Genomic DNA, 18,039 nt, shown 5'->3' on the forward strand with positions numbered 1-18,039 from the left:
CCCAGGCCACTCCCAGGCCACTTCTACCAGGATCTTTCTTTCCCACGCATGTACGCATATAAAAACTTAGGTGATCTTATGATTTAGAACCCCATGCTTGGAATTAAATCCAATTCACAACTCATTAGTTCCATAAACAATTTACACACCCACAGCAGCATATATTCCATATTCAATCTCAAAATATATTGGCTGAGCACAATCTAAAAGGGTGCGCTTTACCTCAGAGTTTAATTAACACAATATTATAAATGGAGTCTTACCCTGGCCGCATGCATATTTATATGACTGCACTGGGAATTGAATATTTATAAGCAGGCTCTTATACATGTATCAATCGCCCGAGCGGAATGGAAAAGCTCAGATTGACATCGATTGTTCGGTCATCATACATATAAATTGCGCTCTCCAAACAACAACCGGACCGGTGTCAATTTATATGATATCGGTTACAATTCTAAACTCCTCTCAGCATGTGCGCTATACAGCGCTGTAACTCAAGCCTTTATATATATGCAAACATAAATGTATGTGTGGCCTTACTTCGAAGCTTACCTCCGCATGACAGTCCCGATTGCTTTATACGCAGCCTTTAGCAAGTCGGTCAATTAACAACCCTTCCACCTCTGCAACGACGGATTCAGCGACGAGTATAGACTGTAATTTAAATTAATTCGACACCGGCAACTCATGCAGATCAAACATATAAACAACAGTCATTATTTAAAAGTCAACAGCGCTATCCTTATGGTAATATCAACAGCAACTACGCCAATACCGTTTCAGAACAGGCATATAAACAGTAGGTTACTTTGGTATGGTGCTAACCCTCGCATCAACAATCGCCAACAACAACCGGCTTATGTATACGCTTCCGCTTAGAGCAGCTCCCACTCTCGAACTAACGCGCTGACTGTGTATTTCTGTCGGTGTATATGCAGTTGTAACGGCTCAACCATGGCTTCAACCTTCGGTCTTAATCGTCCGCTTGAATGCCAAACTGTTTCCACGCACTCATAATACTATTATGATATGAAATTACTTGGAATACCAACCTATCAATAGTTAACAATTAACAGTAATGTGTATTGAAACAAACACGATATCCGCGATTCAATTAACCATCTAACTCTGTCCGCCCACAGAGTTACATATATATCAAAGGAACTTCAATAACGCCCTATCTCAGAATTCATTAAAGCAATCATGCTCATACAGAACTGAATCAACATACTCATATTTACATAAAACAACCATTCACAAGAGCTTTACATTCATGGCCAGATATGCAAATCCATGGCCCTTTTACAAACTGCCCGAAGGCTCCCAAGGAGAAACCTTGATCACTCTTCACACTCACTCCTCACACTTCTCTCTGCCTTCAATGCCTTTGAGGCTCCCTAATTTATTAATCCTAAAATCACTCAACTAAAACTTATGCAATGCATACATATGGCAAAAGCATCTTTTTAGTTTTATTCTGTCTTTTCCTATTCTAAAATAGAAAAGTTATCCTTATCCCTTAAAGTCCATATCCACTCCTTTATGCCTAAAAGCTCTCCTAGTTTTATTTGAGAATATCTAATAAAAGCCTAAATGCATGACCCCTATGTCTATTATTTACAATAATTCCCTTTGAGTTGGATGCTCCCGCATCATTGTGTTAGAGGAAGATGATCTTAACTAATTCTTAAGTGTCTAAATATCTTAACATCTTATTTTCAAAATAACTTAGGTCAAGGTTGAAGGTTTTACAAAGTCGGCACAATATGAGCATGAATGAGGCCTTAGAGCCTATCTCTTTTGAATGAAAATTTATTAAACTCTTAAGATGATTAAAGTTTAGAAAACCCTTTTTAAGACTTTATGGAAATGTCTACAAGTTGATTATCTGTAAGGCGAAAGATAACTTTGATAATGAAATCTTTAATTAGCCTAATAATAATGATATTGAAATGGGTCTTTGGTGATCTTGATGGCACTCTCATTGTCAAAACAAAGTGTGGCTAGATGTTACTATTAGAATACAAACTTTGAAATGATCTAACAAAGTCACAATACTTCTTGAATTGCATTGAATATTACTTGATACCTCCTCCACCTCCACCTGGGAGCCTGGGAGGACAACACATTCCTAGAGGCTCTACACCTATCCTTATGTGCAATGGGAAACTTAATTTTTCGACGAGATCTAAGTTGTATAAGACTCTAGAGTTGAGTTCAACTTCTAAGGACCCTGTAATCCCCCCTGTGCCTAATGGAACTCTCATGCTAGAAAATCATTTGGAGCTAGTGTTTCACCCACCAAAGGGAATTCTCCAAAATTTGAGACATAATCCCAATGCAAGGGAAACCTAATATTATTGAGGATCTAGTCCATGCTCCTTGTCCCATGTCTTCCTTGGAGGTTCTTCATAGATGTCCTACAAAACATAGATTTGTGTTGACTATTATCAACGACATTGATCCCTCAAAGTTAAATTTGATCATGTTTGACAATGATACTAGTCATTTTAGATTATCCCATCAAGTCACTTTTTAGATCTTGGTGCACGTCTTTAATCGAGATATGGGTTGCACTCTTGTGGTTGAAGGATCTTCCACTTGCATTATGGAATCCTCATGCTGGAAACGTCTTGGTTCTCCAACACTTGTTAATTCAAGTGCTACACTTCAAGCCTTCAATTGTCACACTTTTGTGCCTCGAGGCATTCTTCCATTATTTTCATCGACTTAGGGGGGAAACCATTATTGTTAACGTAGAAGTCATTGACACCCCATTAGATTATAATTTTCTCCTTAGTCGTAGTTAGTTCTATGCTATGAAGTTTGTTGTGTCATTGGTATTTCACGTCCTTTGCTTTCCCCATGAAGGCAAGATCATCACACTTGATCATCTTGGTTATTGTATGTCGATGACTAAATTTACCACCATGGGAACTATTGTGCCATTTACTGGAGATTAGCCCCCGTCTTATGAAAATGTTGTTGCAATAATTTTTAAATTCCTATCACTTATTGACGTGTTTCTTATACCCCCACCCGATGTTCCTTCTATGTTTGTTGTTCCCATGCACATGATCTCTTCCATCACTAGTGGATCCCATCAGTCACCTCATCCTTGGGTGGTGTCATCTCCTTCATATGTAGACTCGTATGGTGAGCACGTGCCACTTTTAGCAGAAGAGGTTTCCTTTTTGGTTGTCCTATCACCACCTTCTGATGCCGTAAAAAATTCCACCCCCATATGGAATATGATCAATATTCTTTACCCACATTGGTCGTCACTCTACTTATTCCAATGACTCCCTTGATGACATGTTCCCTTCAAAACAAGTCATTTTGGAGGTCATAGATTTAATTGATAATCTAAGGGAGATTATGCCTCTGGATGCTTCTACTCTCTCTGACTTGGAAATGGTAGAGCTTTCCAAACTAAATGTTGAATTGGGCTAGGGGAATTTTCTAGGCCATCCATGGAAGATCCACCCTTAGACTGATTCAAGTATTGGGTTTTTGAAACAAAACTTATCAATGAGTTGTCTAACCAAAATCCTCTCATTGACTAGTGTCTTGTACCCCTTCCATGTCTTGACGGTCATTGCCAAGGAGTTGCATTAGCTCATGAGTCTACTCATATTTTATGTCCTCTGGTCATTCCTTATAAAAATATAGTTCTAGGCTTTCCCTAGCATCATCAACCTTTAGGAACATGTCTATTCAAATCTATGTGGCATGGCCACAACATGGTGTGCCACTTGATGCCGACAATGACCGATGAGTTCATACACCCATAGGAGTCCTTGGCATATTCCCAATAGTAGGAATTGCATAACATAACCTATTAGACTGCATTTCAACTTGTACATATGTATTTTGGCTTTGGTTTTCTATGTGATATCAACACTTTCTACTTTTTACTGTGGTTTTTTTTATTTGATGCTTCTCATGCTTGGTGCTTGATTTGCATTTGGTACTTACACATGTTTGGCTTGTCAAAGGCACAACGATGGTGAGAACAAGAGATTACATACATTACTCTTTTGAAAATGTTGACATTTGTCACATTAATTGAGCATTGATACAAGTGTGCATGTCTACACAACATGGAAATTTAAATCACATCATTTGAAGTCATAAGTAATATCCTAAATCGACATAGATAGTACACCATATATGCCAAAAATACTAAACAATTATAAAACTCAAAAAATAAGAAATATATGGTCTTGTTTTTACTTGATCCATGTTTTATTTCTTTCATTATGTTATTTAACCATGGGTCTAATCTTTTTGGATGGTTTTTGCAGGATAGGGTAGCATTTTTATTGCGACATCCGATGGGTCCTAGGTGCATTTTTCCTTAACATCACATGTAGGTCTAGGTATTTCCATTTCATTTTTATTACATTATTGACCATCATTTCCATTTTCATTGCACTTTAGGTTTGATCTTATTAGGTTGTGACATTAACCAATCTCTACTTGCACATTGTAACTTGCACAGTAAAGCTTTCCTACATGTGGTTTCTCTAATTTAGCACTTATTTGTTGTATTGGTATCCATGTTGCACCTTTTTATCATCCTAGAATCACTCCTTTTAACCATCCATGACTTTGAAGCTGAGCCTCATGTCCTATTCTTTTTCATCTTTTATCTATACCCCAAGAGGATTCCATCATTGTTTCTACCTCACGATAATAGTTATGCATGTTGATATACTCTAGTCTTGTCTCCATCATTGCAAAAATATTACCCTTAGCCTCCTTGCTAGCCTTCACTAAGTGTGTTTTTACTTCTTGGAGAGACCTCTGTGATGAGTGGTTCTTCTTTCCAACCTCTTTGTTTCTCTCTACTTAAGGTAGTTATGTTAGTTCGAAACAAATTGCTACCTTTTATACCACTAATTCCTCCATAATAAGCTTTTATACCACTAGTTCCTCCATAATAAGCTTTCTATGTGTCCTTATACTTGTTAAACATTAAAAGGTACAAACATTCTTTTATCACTTTTTCAAGCTTATTAAAACCTCAAGAAAAAGTTACCCTTTATCAATCATACTATTATCTCGTCCTTGATCACATTAAACCATTAAACCAAGAAGAAAACTCCTTGTCAAGTGTCCTTTTATATATTTTTTGGACTCATTAAAATTTAACCAAAAAAACACTATCCGGTGGCCTTGGAGCGTGTTCCAGGCCCACCGTTTTTCACGCAAATGAGTGAAGTCAGCGTCAGGGCAGTTTCCTGTCGCTGCTCAACAAGGAACACCATGCTCAGTGCATTTGGCATCTGGAGACTGCCATGTAAGTTGGTGATGCCCCCGATGTTGGAGGGTTAGTACAAAATGAAGAGATGCCTAGCAATTTTGAGGCATATTCATGCAGAAAAACTGGGACAAGTCTCATTGTCTACGGTTTCTAGTAGTCAGGTTTATCATACGATTTCTGAGCTTAGGAGGAGAGAGAAATTGAAGGAGAGTTTGAGGCATTTTGTTCAATCATCCCTCATTGCGCAAGGGTACATTCCATGAAAATAAAGCTTTTTGAGTTTTATGGCCAACCATTGACCTGGGGACGTATTCTCTATAGCCATTAAAAACAAATGCAATGGCCAGTAATTCTTCTCTTAAATTTCAGTTAGAAGTAGGTCCAAAACATGAGTTGTTGCTGATATATGTATAGAAAGACCAGACTTCCCTATTGGCCTATACGTGACAGTCTTTAACCATTGTCGAATCTTGCGTGGAAGAACTTGAAGAGAGGAATAAACAGTTTGGAATCAGAATTGAAGAAGCTCCCACGTGCTTAATCTCAGGAAGGTGCAGGCACCAGCACAACTCTGCAACAATCTCAGGAAGGTGCCTCCTGGCGAGTGTAACTATCATGTCACCCAATATTTCTATCCCCTTGCACATGGCCACGTGTGGGACGAGTGTATTAACTTCATCTTGCTCTTTGCTTCTATCGCGCTCTATTAACAGACCTGGGAGTTCATATCTACAGTGTCCCACCATGTTTACAGGGGATCAAATCAATATACCGCAGGATACCCACCAACATTCTATGTCCGCCTCGGAATTGGCTACTGGGTTTCACGCTTACCTGCAAATGTTGCAATTGCGGCCTTCTTCTAGGATTTTGACCGGTGGCCTTGGAGCGCAACTTTGGGTTCCAGGCCCACCGTTTTTCCCACAAACCAGTCGGGCCGGTAGTTTCCCAATCGCCCCCTCGACAAGGAACATCATTCTCAGCGCATTTGGCATCTAGAGACCACCAAGTAAGTTGGTTATGCCCCCGATGTTTGAGGGTCAGTACAAATTGAAGAGATGCCTAGCAATTTTGAGGCATATTCATGCAGAAAAACTGGGACAAGTCTCATTGTCTACGGTTTCTAGCAGTCAGGTTCATCATAAGATTTCTGAGCGTAAAAGGAGATATAAATTGAAGGACAGCTTTGAGGCATTGCGTTCAGTCATCCCTCATTGCGCAAGGGTACGTTCCATGAAAATAAAGATTTTTGTTGTAAAGAAATGAAGTTTTATCGCCAATCATTGACCTTGGGATTTAATCTCTATAGCTATTGAAAATATATGAAACAGTTCTTCTCTTAAATTTAAGTTAGAAGTAGGTACAAAAAAAATGAGTTTTGTTGTTAATATATTTGCAGAAAGACAAGGCTTCCATATTAGGGTACACGAGAGAGTATTTAACTAGTCTCAAATTGCGAATGGAAGAACTTGAAGAGAGGAATAAAGAGTTGGAATCAGAATTGAAGAAGCTCCCACGTGCTCAATCTCAGGAGGGTGCAGCCACCAGCACAACCCTGCAACAACCGGACTTCACATGTAGTGAGGGTAGTGACAGCTTGGTGACAGTTGAGGTATCAAATATTGGAGGCAACACTATTTGTGATGAAATGGGGAATATAGTAGTGGTGGTCGACAGGCCTACAAATATGACTGATTTGATGATTGCGATGGTGGAGAGTAGAGAAATGAGTGTCCCTCTTGGTTCTATGGCCACATCCACAACACGCCATGAAGGCCATCCATCACGCTTAAGATATCGAATGACTACGACCACCAAATTGGAAGATCATGTCAGATATATAAAACTGGATTGCCATTCAGATTTCATAGAGATGTATAATTGTATTTCAAGCCTTCACATTCTCTTTTGATTTTTATTGTTAATATTTGTGATTTGTGGGGAAATTTGTATGACATGGAGCAGGTGAAGGAAGGGTTGGTGAGAGGGGTGAGGAAAGATGGCAGGTCTCCGCGGTAGGTCAATGGTCTCCACTCGCCACTTGCATTTTGGCTCTATTAGGGAGATGTATCTACACGCCTTCGCCATATATATGTGGCTAATATTTGTGATTGGTTGGGAAATTAGCAGGACATGGAGCAGGTGAAGATGGCGGTCATCCGCTGCCGTAGGAAGGTTGGATCAGGTCAATGGTCTAGACTCTCACATCCATGTCGATCCATGATACATATCTTAGCTTCATCTCTGATTTTATTTCAAATCGTTATTCAAAGTCCGCCTCGATGGTTCTAACAGATTCAAATTGAACATCTAAGTAATTGTATTCTCATGGTTTTCCCCTCAAAGTATATTACCATATAATAATTACTTATTTATTTAGTCATTATTGTGTTTTTCATATTATTTATTCGAAGAAAGCAATGATAATGGTTAAGGTCAGTTAAGAGAAAAATTTGGTTTATCGGACTTAAAGAAACGAATTATTTAATTTAATTTAAGATTTTATTCTTATGCTAATGATGGGGTTTTGTGGTGGATGTTGGAGGGAGCGCTGAAGAGAAACGCCTAGGGTTAGGGTTTTGAAAAGGTTTGCCTCTAGTAGAACTGCACCAGATCAGGGTGCAGGGGGAACCTGAACCCACCTGCACAAGATCAGATTAAGCAAGATCACCAGTTCGATTGGAGGAAGAAAACCCGAAAATCGATAGGACTGACAAAAGAAATGGCAGAGCCGGATGGGGGGGAGAGATCCCCTCCTACAAAAATGTAACAGCAGGAGAAACAAGCAGGAACAGATCGAGTGGCGGCACAGGGAGACGAAGCAAGGACGCATCGGTCATGGGGGTAATATGGCAAGCAAGGATGGGGAACAGATGCTTGCCGAGAGCAACAAAAAAACCCAGGTTTGTTATCCCAAACAATAAACTTGAAGAGTACAGAGGATATATGAAAGATCACGCTCTAATCTGTAAGTTTGTCGGCACATGGCCATCTGAGAAGGACTTGGCTAAATGGATACAATAGAGATGGAAGCCTAAGGGGCATATCGACCTAAAACTAGGGGCAAAAGGTTTCTTTATGGTCATTTTTGCTAACCTGGAAGATAAGGAGAGGATCTTTGAGGAGGGACCTTACTTCTTCAATAATGCAGGTCTTTTTATGAGACAATGGGAAGAGTGCTATAACCCAGATAAGGAGAAAATGTTAGCAGCACCAATATGGGTTAGACTGTTTGGGCTTCCAATAGAGTTCTGGGATCTAGAGATTTTAGAGGGGATCGGGAACTCAATCGGGACTTTTGTCAAGGTGGCAGAAACTACCAAAAGAGGTAGATATACATCATATGCCAGGATCTATGTCTACATGAATATCACAGAACCGCTTCCGGACTATATTGAAGTGGAATACCATGATGAGGTATGGCAACAACCAATTGATTATGAACATATTCCATTTCGATGTAGACGATGCCATGAATACGACCATCTTTATAAATCATGTCCGATGATTGCCAATGGAGCACCAACAGATTTGAGCAAAAAGGAGAATATTGAAAAGGAGGAAGGGAAAAGAGGAGGAGACAATGAAGGGTTTACAGAAGTGCTGCGGCGAAGAAAATCCCAAAGAGAACAAACTAAGCAGAATCCACCCTCTCCAGAATTCACTCAAAAAAGCCAGAACTAGTTTGAAATATTACAAGAAGAGGAAATGGAAGTGGAAGGTGAGGACGACGAAGATGAAATAGTAGAGCATATAAAGGAAGACAAAGGAAAAAATAAAGTGCAAACTAATATGGAAATAGAAAAGGAAGGGGAGAAAACAGAAAAACCTCAAGATCAGAACCAAATGGAGATAGACCCACAACAGGACAAAGGAAGCGAGGAAGAACAAGTCATGAAGAGACTTCTGCAAGAATGGAGGCATCTGGATGAAAGATTCATACCAGAAGACCAAAAACAATTATATAAAGACATGTTCCAAAGATACAAGGAGAAACGAGGGATAGTAATAATAAATCATCCAGAACAGCTAGGGGCACAAGGAGGACAAAGCACAGATGTGGGTACTATAGGGAAAGGAGGAAGGAAAAGAGGAAGAAGACCTATGAGTGAGACCATTCAAATGGTTGGAGAAATGCTGGTAAACTCAGGAAGAGTGGTGCCCTTGTCAGAGGTATTCCAACAACCCCTTAAATTGTTAAAATGATCATCACAACCTGGAATATTAGAGGGTTGAATAGTAAGGGGAAACAAAGATATCTGAAAGAGAGACTTAAAAAAGATAAACCCACTATAATGCTAGTTCAAGAAACAAAAATCAGAGAACAAAAATTAAAAGATATTTTGAGCAATTTCAAGCCGCATTATGAGATAATAGGTCAGGATGCTATAGGTAGCGCGGGGGGCTTGGCAATCCTCTGGAACCCAGGAGATTCAATTTGAATATTGGGTTAGCATACCTTGAATCCTTTCAGGAAGATTCAGGAATATAGGATCTCAGGAATGGGTTCTTCTATCAGGTGTATATGGTCCTCACATTCTGGGAGAACGCAGGATCTTCCTTCAGAATTTGGAAACTATACGTTCCATGTTTCTAGCATCTCCATGGATTGTTGGAGGAGACTTCAATATGATCACATCTCTAAAGGAGAAAAGGGGAGGACTTAGAAGAACAGACTCAGATATGGAAGCTTTCAGAGATATGATTGCAGAACAAAGACTGGTAGACATTCAAACGACAAATGGGATCTACACTTGGAACAACAGAAGAGGAGGTATACACCAAATTGCTTCCAGACTGGATAGATTCTTAATATCAGAGTAGATCATAAATCGAGACATATTCATTGAAGCAATGATTTTACCGGGAATGGGTTCTGACCACTGGCCAATTAGAATAGAGCTTGACATCAAAGCCAGCCCCAAGAAACGGCCTTTCAGGTTTGAGGCCTTTTGGCTAAGGGATCAGACGTTTATGACGAAAGTAGAGGAATGGTGGAAACAAAGCCAACAAAGGGGAAGAAGCAGGATGCAGACCTTCCAACTAAAATTGAAGGAACTGAAAGAAAAAATTAAAAAATGGAACCAAGAGGAATTTGGGAATATCCTCAAGGACCAACAGCTTCTAGATCAAAAGATGAAGAAAATCCAACAAGAAATTATAATAGCAGGCAGAAGTGAGGATCTTGCTAGAGAAGAGGGGATACTGATAGGCCAAATGGAAGAAAGAAGGAAACAGGAAGAGATTCTATGGAGACAAAAATCTAGAGTGAACTGGCTACGAGAAGGGGAAAGGAATACAAAGTTCTTCCATCAGGCAATGATCCAACGAAGACAGAGAAATCGAATCTTCTCCATAAAAAATGAAGAAGGATTTCGAGTAACTCAGCATGAGGAAATGGAACAGATTCTGGTAAATCACTTCAAAGATCTCCTTGCAGAACCCAATGAAGATCGAAGAGAAGCTACTGAGAGAATATGCAATGAGATTCCAAGCATGATTACCAGGGATCAAAATTTAGCTCTTATGAGGGCAGCAACTCTGGAAGAGGTAGAAGAGATTGTGAAAGGGATGAAGAAGAATAAAGCCCCTGGACCAGATGGTTTCACAGTTGAATTCTACTAGGCTGGATGGAAATTTTTGGGCCAAGATATTTTGGACGTGGTGGAAGAATCTCGAAGAAATCAGAAGGTATGTATAGGCTTAAACTCAACCCTCCTATCTCTTATTCCCAAAACTGCTAAGTCTGAAGATCCTCAGGGTTTTAGACCCATTGCTCTTTGTAACGTTATTTATAAAATTATTGCTTCTCTAATGGCTAAAAGACTTTCTAGTATTATTTCCCCAGAACAAACAGGTTTTGTGGAAGGACGCCAAATTCTGGATGGTCTAGTAGCCTCCCAAGAAGTAGTGCATTCTCTAAAAACAAAAAAAGAAGTGGGTATGATGATCAAACTGGACCTCTCCAAGGCTTATGATCATTTGAATTGGGAATACTTGAAATCGGTTTTAAGGGCCTTTGGTTTTTGTAATAGATGGATTGAATGGGTTTCAGCCATGATCTCTACCCCAAATTTCTCCATTCTTTTGAATGGATCGCCTTCTAAAACCTTCAAGGCCTCTAGAGGACTTCGTCAGGGGGACCCCCTGTCTCCTTTCCTATTCATCATTGTGGCGGAAGGTTTAGGAAGATACATCAAAAAAGAATTGAGGGATAGGAAAATTAAAGGAATCCAGATATGGGGGAGTAACCTCCCAATCATGCACCAGCAATTTGTGGACAATATCATGTTGTTTTGTGCAGTGTCTCTCAGAGAAGCAAGAAGAATAAAAGGGATCTTAGACCTCTTTATGGAAGCTTCTGGTACACAAATTAATAAGGAGAAGTCTTGTACATATTTCTTTAACACAGCAGGAAATATCAGAAATTATTTAACAAGATTATTGGGTTTCCGCTCAGGAGAGCTACCCACAAAATATCTAGGTACTCCGCTAGCCCTGAACCCATTAAGGATGACGAATTGGCAACAAACCATTGAGAAAATCACCAACAAATTAGCCAACTGGTCCTTCAGAACCCTGAATATAGTAGGATGAGTAGTATTGGTCAAGGTAGTCCTACAATCGATTCCGATCTACCAACTTTCAGCAATGGATGCCCCTAAAGGTGCGTGCTCCAAAATGGTGGAGGACTGAAGCAACAAATAAAGTGGGCACTGATATCCTGGAAAGGCTTGGTGAAAAGTAAAATTGATGGAGGATTGAGTCTAAGAGACCCTTACTCCTTGAACCAAGTAATGGGGGCTAAGCTTTGGTGGAGATGGATGAAGGGAGGGGAGGACCTATGGAAAAGAATATGGACAAAAAAATATAACATGCCAACAAGTCCAGAGGAAATCTTAAGACTAAGGGAAACACTGAAAGGGTCGACAATATGGAATCTGGCTAGTCAAAACAGGGAGATAATATCCAAGCATGCTTTCTGGGAAATCAGGAGTGGAAGTTCAGCCAAACTCTGGTAAGAAGCCTGGTAGCAAAGGGAGAAACTGAACGGCATCCAATATCAACTCACCTCCCAGCAAGAATAAGATGATATGACACCTATATGGTGTTGGCCAGATAAATTGATCTTGTAGACAAGGCCGATCTCCCTAGTATCAAAAGATATCTAGAAACAAGCAGGACAAGCAAATCTATCTTTTTCTAAACATATATGATTCATAACAAAAACTACAGAGGTGTTTAGACCTTACCTTAAGTCCAATGCTAGTTTGTGGCAACCATCCTTCAACAATCCGAAAGAGTTTCCTTTTGAGAACCTGCAATCACAAACAAGCACACATCAAATAACACATGCATAGCTAATATCATAAATCATGTTCATTATGGTGATCAAGGAATCCATAAAATAAACCATAAACCACAGCTTATTGAGAAAAACAGACTTATTTGTATTAACTTTGAAGTAGAAGAACCTTACAACCTTTGGTGCCTTGATGTTGAACAAGCTCTTCCTAGGGTCCGAAACATGAATCTCCCTTTACTTTGACAAGCCTCACACTCTTCCAAATGAGATCAAAGAGGTATGTAATCTCTCCTCATAAAAGCTCAATTAGGAAGACTATGTTCCAGCAGCATTTCACTTCAAAAATATTAAGCTTTCAACCTCCTCAGTAACCAGCCCAATGCTTGATTTTATAGTGCAGAAGAAGGAGGTTACAGGTCCACCTATGAAGGGATAGAGTCCTCCTTCAAAGGGATAAGCTCCTCACATCAAGGGGTTAGCTCCTTAAGGTATGGGATGCATGAACCTTAAGGGAGCGAACTTGCCACCTCAAGATTCCTTCCAGAAGCTTCTAGAAATGACTCAAAGTGAGTTTTTAAGAATATACTTGTGCCTTTTTAACTTTTACAGGGGTCCGCACCCATAACACAGAGACAGAGCGGTCAGGTGCGCAGGGAACATGACCATTAGGTGCGGGACCACAGGTAATGCTAAGAAAAAGTGTAGAACCAAAGTTTTAGAGACTTTTAAGGGCTTTCTCTTATTTTCAAGGGTTGATATAAGAAACTGAGGCTTAAGACTTGCAAAGGAGGAAAGTATGAGTGATAATGGACTCACACAGATTGCAGAATGTCAAGGTGACAATTTTGTTGTGCAACAGATTGCCCCCTAAAGTGCGAAGTCTATAATAGATGAAGATAGAGTTTATCATATATGAAGAGTGAAGTACTTTATCGTTTCAAGGATCATCCTGTGGACACCCCAATCGAAACCTGTAAAAACATTCATTGCAAAATATATATATATGTGAACATATCATTGCTGAGGTAGGCATTCCCATACTCAGATCGAAACTGACTAGACAACTAACTAAACTTTTCTAATACAGGAATGATTTTGTAATACATCAAGAGTGTAGACATATGTAGACACATTATGGGCACATCCATCTGTTTATGAATAGTCCACTATATAATGAATAACAAAATTCCTCGTAGCCTGGATGGTAGGAATTAGATCCAGGGTCTTGATTTCTGCTTCTCGAACTAGTAAGATTTTATCCATGTGAATGAATGTGTCGCAGTCGAACATGGTAGAACCACTTGATTACCAGTTAATGATGTGAACTGTTAACAGGTGTGAGAGAAACCACCAGTAATGTCAATGGCTCTCAAAGTACTATGTACAATCCATGAAATGCGAATAGATGAGTTGATGTCAAACATGTCATAGAATCATTTGATTGAAGGTCAATGATGCAACCTATCGTCGAAGGCGAGAAACCTGCCATTAGGGCATGCAGATTCCAAGGTACTAACGATTCCTAGATCATCTTTATAGATAATGAGCTGAAGTTGATAGAAAGTGATCCTTTGTAGGCAAGCCCACAACACGAAATCATATATCAAGTTTTTAAGAAATATATTTGGCAAGGACTAACTCAGGGATGGTCAAAATGGATGACAGATATTTTGCAGATGAATGGTTTATTTGAACTGACCTCTTGAACACGTAACGACACTGCAGATGGTTTGGTGACAATTGACCCAAAGCTAATACCCAGAAACCGACTGAAGACTTTCAATATGGTTTAATTAACTCTTAGGCAAAGGATTTCCCAACCCATGTGAATAAAAGTGTCGTGTTCAAGAGTGGTTAATTGCTTTTCTAAAACACAAGGTGTAATAAACGAGTTCATTTTTCTCTCTTTTCCCCCACCATTTTTGGAAAGTACCTCTTTATTTTTGACAAGCTTGAGGAGGATAACATTTGCTTGTTTATAATCTCAGCCTTTGGATGAGTCCAACTTAGTTTAAAATTTGAACCCTAAGAAGGAGTGGTTTGTTCCTGTTTAAAATTGAACAGGTCCTTTACTGTTAAATCTTAATGAGTCCAGTATAGGAAAAACTCAATGTTTTTCAATTTTAGGGAGTCAGAAGAAAAACTTAAAAAAACTCCATGGATGTCCTTTTTCGTAAATTTGTGTCCCCCAAGCTCGAAAAAGTATAAAATAATACTTGAGAGAACCGCTTGACCATTACGATCAAGCAGTACTTTTCATAATTAGTGGCTCTGATCTGAAAAAGTAAAAAAGCAATCAAAGACACGTCGTTTTATAACCAATATCGAACTTGAAACGTCAAAATTCCGGCGATATTTCCATGTTTATACGGTCAGAAAAGAGTTGTAAGTGGACCAACTTTTTAATTCCGTTTTAACGAGTTTTAAAAAGAAAAACTCGGCAATCTTTTCATATTTTATGAGTTAGAAAAGAGCTTAAAGAGGACTCCGATGTTTCGCTTTTTCGTAAATTTTTGGGAGAGTCCGAAAAAGTGAAAAAAGTATGCTCTCTATTGAAAATGATCAATTTTCCCTGAAAAATCCAATATTCTTCACAAAAACTCAAAACATTACTCATACCTGTTTAAGATAAATAAAAATGCATCAAAAAGTTACCTTTTTAAAGTGAAAAATAAATAAATTAAAAATTCATTTATTCAAAAAATCTTATAAAAAAGGCTTTTGTAAATTCATTTTTACCGTTTGGTTTTAGAGTGAGAAGTGAGAGCTTTTGGGTAAGAAAATTCCTGTGAAGATTGTGGAAAATCCATCCGTTGGAATAAAAAATCGTCAGCTCCACATAATCCACATCATCCTTATCTTGCATTTCAACCGTTTATATTTCATTTTAGGGCTTTAAAATTGATTTTTTAAAGAGAATTTGATTTAGAAAAATGCTCGCTAGGGTTCGCAGGTGCAACATGCGGCCCCTGCGGACCCTGAATTTTTTCTACAAAGAAAAAAGTCGTGGGTCTGCACCTATTTCTTATGACGAGTGCGGACCTATGCACTGTCTGTAACTAGCGGGTGTGGACCCCGTGAAATAGGTTTTAAAATTTCAAATTTCTCCATTTCCGTCCAAAATTTTTTGAACTAAATTATTCTAATACGTCTTTTTTGCAATGTAGGACATGAAAAATGCTTATTTGGCGGGAACACGAGCATGAGGATGTGGACCTTGCTGCATTAATTCATCCGCCCACAATACGAGCATTGAAAGCATGTATACTGTTTAAATTTTGGGCCATACCAGGCATGTTGGCCCAAGTAGACTTCTTGCAATGGCTGGTAGACAGGGGGAACATACAGGACCAATGTTTCATGATTGGTGGCCACCAGCTCGAAATTGAGCTAGAGGACATATATTTCTTGACTTTTTTTCCCAAGAGAGGTGAATGATTATCTCTTTTTGGGACTAGGCCAGGTGGCCAGTCTGTCGCTAGTCTCCGATTAGAGTTTTGCAATGATCAAACAGAGGACAAACGGATCGATATTAAAACTATCGACCGTCCTGAACTTAAGGTTATTGTGTTCACTGTCACCAGACTATGCGGGAGTGTAGCATTGCATGTAGCTACCAGATCCCAGATGCGAATGGCAGTAGATTGTTATCGAGGTACCATCTTCAACTGGTGCGATGTTGTGTTGGCGAATGTAAACGGCCAACTGATTAGAGCAAAGAACAGACAACTAAAAAACTTTGGATATGGTTTTCTGGTTGTGAGATTTAGTCTAGAGAGGGTCCCTATGCTGGTCCCATGGCAGCTTTCTGTTGAGGATGGTCTTCCTCAAGAGCCTTGGATAATGCATTGGGTTGCAGTAATGGCCTGTCATCCTAAGGAGGGTTCAAAGGTTGTTCGATTTCCGCCTGAGTATTTTCGTTGGTTGAGGAACCAAATTTTTGTGATTCATGATTTTCCATATGTTGGGATGGATTATTGCGGTGACCCAGACATGACTCTTCCACCAGGAGAGTAGTGGGATGATTAAGGTAAAATCATTTTCAACACTTTCTAATTTTTAACTAATTTTTTTTTTTTGTTTTTTTTTTATTTTTAAATCGTCCAAAACTGATAATAAAAAGTTTCAAATGCAGATGTGGGTCCATGACAACCAACCACTCTCTAGCCTTATAAGAGGAGACACCCAGCTGCAACAGTACCGGCCCCATAGGATCAATCTACAGAGACCCTGACTAAATTGGAGAGTCATCTAGAGCGTTTGACAATAGATATTCCAGAGACTGGCATAGATGATATTCCACTTAGGTTACAGTGATATGTGATTGGGGTCCCAGGACCTTTTAGGAGGTTCCATTGTAGGGTGGCCCGAGTAGTGGTTTCTTATCGTGATCATCACCAGGGATATGATGATCACTTTTGTAGACTTACACAACATTTTATGTCTTTTTGTATTATCATTTTTGCGTGGTTTTCAACCTATGATCGAAGACGATGTATATTTGACACACTTCTATGCTACGATATATCACTATTACTGGCTATCTTGTGTAACATGTTATTGAATTTGTTTCAAGTTTATTGCTTTGATTATTGAAAATGTCTATTTATCATACGAGAAGCAACTGTATCTGCTAATGTATTTAAATATCTTGGGATATGCTGATATTCAATGTAATCAAATTCATGTTCCAAGAGACGAACTCTAAAAAATAATCTTAATAACACTGGATTTCTAATGGCATAAACCCTGTTAAGCTGTAATACAACGAGTCTAGAATCTAACCTAACAATCAAACTCTGAATCCCAAATGAGATGGATTTAGATAATAACTCAATCACTGCACTATACTCTACAATGTTGTTCGTTGTTTGATCGAGGCTTACCCTATGCATAGATACTAACTCATCAGAGAGTGAATAGATAACCCAAGCTGCGGAAGAAATGTTCCGTGTACTACGACAAGCACCATCAGCAAAACCAATGTATGTTTGAAGAGACGTCAACATCTGCATATCAAGAGTAAAATCAAGATAAGCATGAATAAGGATAAAAACACGCTTTAAACTAGGCACACTTTTCTAATCTAAAACACACCAGCTATAAAGAAACTAATCTAACAAAAATCTCTACACCAAAATTTAAGCATAATATCTCTTCAGATAAATCCCATTTCTGGGTTTACCCAAAGAGACATCGACAAAATCTACCAATTCATAGGTCCCTTTTGCCAGCTTTCGCTTAACAATATAAGGACCATGCCACATAGTAAAACTAGGTCTCCTTCTGAAAAATTACAAGGTGTAACATTTCGGTTGTATTGAGCTTTTATTCATTTCGCATGAGTCTCAATTGCTAATGCAACAATGTGTCGATTCTCACCTAACTGAGCTAAGTACAAAAAACGTTTTTCCTCTTCAGAAGTGGCTGGGAGTAATTCTATGGCTAATTGTAAAGACGG

The 18,039-nt window shown here is 39.0% G+C and overlaps 1 pseudogene; it reads left to right on the forward strand.

Annotated features, from left to right (window-relative positions):
* LOC149185709 (basic helix-loop-helix protein A-like) overlaps positions 1 to 7,291 on the forward strand; it is a 156,698-nt pseudogene extending 149,407 nt beyond the window's left edge.
* Positions 7,292 to 18,039: the final 10,748 nt, after the last annotated feature.

This window comes from Pinus tabuliformis, chromosome 3_1 (assembly GCF_031772625.1).
Source record: "Pinus tabuliformis cultivar Carrire ecotype Pingquan chromosome 3_1, CPIR1, whole genome shotgun sequence".
NCBI classification, from domain to species: Eukaryota; Viridiplantae; Streptophyta; class Pinopsida; order Pinales; family Pinaceae; genus Pinus; species Pinus tabuliformis.